A 5,128-nucleotide genomic window follows, 5' to 3' on the forward strand; every position below is an offset into this window, starting at 1 on the left:
CGAGCACAGAACACTATTTAGATCTAAAATAAACCTGCAATTTATTTCCCAGCTGTTTACCTTCACAGGCATAACCGACTGTTTTTGTAACTCATGTGTTTTTAAGGTAAACTTGTGCGTGAATGAGAACTTAGTTTAGTACTCACATGCTGTGACAGCCGCTTTCTGTGCGTGTGCTTCGGATGTGTGCACTCAGAAAACCCTATATCAGAAGTTTAAACTCATATGGTTTAAAACGCATGATTTCAGCGCGATAAACATGATAATCAGAACCAAAACAGATGCTTTTTAGCAGGTACGAGCTGTAATGGCGCAGCTCTATTCTGGAAAAGGGGGCGGGGAGCAGCAGCTCATTTGCATTTAAAGACACAGGCCCGAAAAACAGCGTGTTTCTGCTTCCACTCAAAATAGGCATTTTCAAAATGATATAATAAATGATCTGTGGAGTATTTTGAGCTGAAACTTCACAGACACATTCTGGGGACACCAGAGACTTATATTACATATTGTAAAAAGGGGCATAATATTATAATAATATTATTACATGTATATAGTAGTTAAAAATAAATGTTTACATAATTATCACAATGCCAATAACAATATTATAATGCTATTTAAAAAAAAATAATTTCACATTACTTTTTGTTGCATTACAATAATGAGAATATAGGGGGGGGTTAAATATGCTTAATTATCAGGCAAATTATGTCACAATGTCATATTTAATGACATTTAATGATAATTTCTGAAACTAATTAGACTGAGTAAAATGTACATGAGCTCTATATACCAATATGTATAATTTTACCTAACATACCTTTAAATGCATTGGTCTGCTGTCACTAGAGGATCATGGGAGCTGTAGTCCACAAGAACCATGCTAAAAACCCCACTGTAATATGAAATATTTGCTTTCTTGAATATACGCCTGCTGTTTAATGGAGAAAGATGTTTTTGCAGCACATGTTTGGTTAGCATGGTTAGTTTGAGCGTTTAGCCGGCGTGGACATGTGAAGTAAATGTCAGCGGATGGAGGAGCTCATGTTTATCAGGAGAATCTCAGTATTAGCAGGGCGTCTCTCAGCGCAGGTGTGTTTACTGAGGCTCAGTGTAGGAGGACATGAGCGCTGTGAAACGGGTCCCAGATAAGAGTTTCAATCAGCAGTATTATGACACAAATGTCAACATAGATGGATTTTGAATAATAAGAATAATTCAATCAATTAATTCATATGAATATTTATGTTAGCATATTCTATATAATATTCAATATAATATACATAAATGTCATTGTATAAACCAGTGGTTCTCAACCTTTTTTGAGGACTGGACCCCTATCATATATCAAACCATCCTAATGGACCCCCGTCCTACCCCCTCCCCTCCAACCCCACCCCACAGTCACCACTACCACTCCCATTATCCATCCCCTATTTTCCATTCCCATCACATCTTCAAAATTAGTATTTAATTGAGTCCAAATAATTTTATACTTTATTAATAATAACTGGCAACTAACGTAACATTTTTTTTGTTTGTTTTCATTTGCATTAAAATTACACAATCATCAAACACAATAACATTGACTTGTGAAACATATTTCATTATATAAAACAGTATTTTCACATTTTACTCCCATTTGTTGTAACTGAATTTAACTTGCCAACAAGGATTTACATAAAAATACCTTTGTGTTGCTTTTGTTACTGGTCAGTATTTTAACAACATGAAAAAAAAAAACTAACAGTAATGCTTATTTGCTTTGACCTTCAATTGTATATGAATTTATTTACATTAATAAAGGTCCATCTGAATGTAAAGTTATTCGTTCCATTTTCAACGTGAAATCTGCACTTGTTAATCACAAATAAAATTTTGCATTCTGGTGTTGTGTTGTCAACTAAAATAAGTATTTTTTTTTCATTTGCATTAAAATTACACAGTCATCAAATACAATAACATTGACTTGTAAAACATATTTCAATAGAACGCTTTTAACACATTTTAATGGCAGTTGTCGTAGCTGAATTTAACTTGTCAAAAAGGATTTACATTCATTATACCTTTGTGTTGCTTTTGTTACTGATCAGTATTTTAACAACATGAAATGGATATTACACTAACAGAAATACTTTTATGCTTTGACCTTCAAATATCAATTTATTTACATTAATAAAGGTCCATCTGAATTTGAAGTTGTTCATTTCATTTTCAATGTGAAATTTGCACTTGTTTATCATGAATAAGATTTTGCATTCTGGGGTGAAGTGTGGCAAAAGCAGCATGCAACCAATTGTGATTCGCCACTAATGTGAGTTGACTCGTCTAATTGTAAAGCAAAACTTGTAGTCCGTTTTAAGTTGCCCACCACCTGTGCAACGATATCTTCAGCCATATTGTCAATTCGACGGCATACAGTGTCGTTGGATAAAGGTACCGTTTTTTATTGCCTTCGCTGCATTCTTGTCTAGCATTGTTTCAGTGAGAATAGCTGCTGCTGGCACGATTAATTCCTCAGCAATTGAATATGTTTTTTTAGATTTAGCCACAAGCAGTGATACCTCATATGATGCAAGGACGGAAGAGCTGGACATCTGTGTAGCAGCTTTTAATTTGTCTCGACTCTTTTGAAATTCAGAATATTTTCTGTGGAAGAATTCTGCCGACCTACCGACACATGAAGAATGTTTAGTTCTCAGATGTCGCTGCAAATGGGATGGTTTCATTGCGTGGTTCGACAGGACCTCACCACACAGAAAGCATAGTGGCTATGCGGGCTCAGTCGTTCTTGCAGTGAACCCAAACATTTTGTAATTGTCTTGATATTGACGTGTTTTTGTGTCTGTTATTTTTCTGGTGGGCAAGAATTTTCTTGACTTGTGTCAGGTCCACTGGTTGATGGCCCATCGAGTTTTTTAAGCCACCTGTCCATAATGGCAGCTCTGTTTTCTGACAAGCTGTTCTCGTGAATGATTAAAAATGGCGGCAAATATGAAAATGCACCTAAACTAACTTGACCTTGAACCTGATTTTTAATGGTTTTTGTAACAATATTATTGTCAATATTAGATAAAATAAAGTGTCAGTTAATAACATTTGTATTATTATTATTATATATATATTTTTTTTGTATTGATCCTACGGACCCCCTGCAATTACGCCACGGACCACTAGGGATCCGCGTACCCCCGGTTGAGAAACACTGGTATAAACAATAAACAATTTTAGTACTGTGTTCCTGAAGCAAAACATTTTTTTAATTCAATAATTTAAAAATAGCACTACTGTATATGAGTGCTATTTAACTATTATTTATCCAAATGTCAATGTTAAAAATATACATATATTATTATAAATTCATATATTCATATTAATATGAATTAATATAATATTTTATATTTTATTTATATTTCTGATGTTTTTTGTTTTGTTTTCTAGTTTTATTAGTTGTATTTATGTGTTCAAGTCACCAGTGTTGTGATATATAAGTTTTAGCTTAATAATAATAATACTAATTCATATACATTGTATTATTCATATAAATTAATATAAATATTAATATTGACATTGATGTAATATTTGAGTTAAATTAGGTTTAAGTACTAAAATGACTAACTGAAATATAACTCTTCATAAAACTACAGTACTATTATCAAACTACTCATTACAAAATAACTAAAAATGAAACAAATTTAAATGAAAACTGAAAATATACAAATAAAAGCTTGAACACATAAAATACAACCAATAAAACTAGAAAAATCCTTAAAACTTACTCTAAAACATTGATCAAATTCATCATTTGACTCAACTGTTTATTCTTAAAATTACAAACTGTATTTCTTTGTACATTTTTTAAATGCTGCACAGTGATTTCAATGAATCACTGAATCATTGTTTTGAATCTGTTCATTTAAATAAACCACCCAAATGATCTGATTCACTAAAATGAACCAGACTTCCTAATGTTTTGAGAGAGACCGAGAGAGGGGGCGCTACTGCAAAATTATGCATGAATGGAATGAATTTCTGTGGGAATCCTTCACAATGCCATTATTTTGTACATTGTTGCATTCTTTTCACTGTAATGATTTGCACAAGAAAGGATTTCTCAATGATTTCCACAGAAACGTGCTCATGAATGACACCCGATTTCACAAAAACAGCGATGTTGTGTTTCGCTAATTGCTGGAATGAGTATCCACTGAAAACAGTTTTGCTATGAACGAGCTGGAATCCTGTCAAACACAGTTAGTTACAAGCGCCTGAACTCGATCAGATGTGTTTATGCACGCTTTTACATTTCAAAATGTTTTCCAGAGCAATGTTTAAAGTGTCACTTTTGATTGTGAAAATGAAGCGGCGCACATTAGCCAGCGATATAACCTCCATCGGTTCTGCGCTTCCACCTCTGGGATCCGTGTGCCATTATTTTCTCGGCTCCTCGGTTTGGGATCAGAGCGGGGCCGAGACTTAAACAACAGGCTCTAAATGAAATGTCTTGTTGGATTTACACCTCTCTTCACCTCGGATCCCGGCGCGACCCTGCAAGCCGCGGTCTGATTGGCCGCTCTGAAACGGCGTGTGATGATGCGTGAGACTGTCTCAGGGGTCAGAGGTCAGCGTGACAAACGCTCTGTCATCGCTAGCGGTCAGTCACAGGTCAGAGGATGAACGGACAGGCACTGATAGAGACCTCACAGAGCGGGAAGCACAGGAGAATTATGGGCATGAGAAGAGAACGCTGCCTCTCGATAACATTCAACTAAATCACCTTTATATTCCTGTTTAGAAGGTTTTATGGATGCTGGTATGAATTTAATAACTATTCATTTAGCATTTAGCTCAACTGGTTTTGCTTCAGTTGCTACAACTCGTGTTTGAACGGTTTTCTTGGTGCCAATAATTCTGTATAATAATGTATTTAATATCTGGGTTGTATTTTACTTTTTCATTATACGGTGAAATTCTGATGAATTTACATGAAAACACTGTTATTATTAGAGCTTTTATTAATGTTTTGAATTAGATTTTTTATTTTAGCTTCATTTTTAGTAATTGTTTTATTTTTATTTTGTCTTTTTATTGTTTTTTTTTTTATTATTATTATTATTATTATTATTATTAT

At 34.0% G+C, this 5,128-nt stretch overlaps 1 protein-coding gene across 1 annotated transcript in view; it reads left to right on the forward strand.

Moving 5' to 3' along the window:
• The window catches only part of lrfn1 (leucine rich repeat and fibronectin type III domain containing 1), a 48,802-nt gene that overhangs the window by 41,864 nt on the left and 1,810 nt on the right, over positions 1–5,128 (forward strand). The window lies entirely within an intron of this gene.

This window comes from Sinocyclocheilus rhinocerous, unplaced genomic scaffold, assembly GCF_001515625.1.
Source record: "Sinocyclocheilus rhinocerous isolate Xijiao unplaced genomic scaffold, SAMN03320098_v1.1 scaffold592, whole genome shotgun sequence".
Lineage (NCBI taxonomy): Eukaryota > Metazoa > Chordata > Actinopteri > Cypriniformes > Cyprinidae > Sinocyclocheilus > Sinocyclocheilus rhinocerous.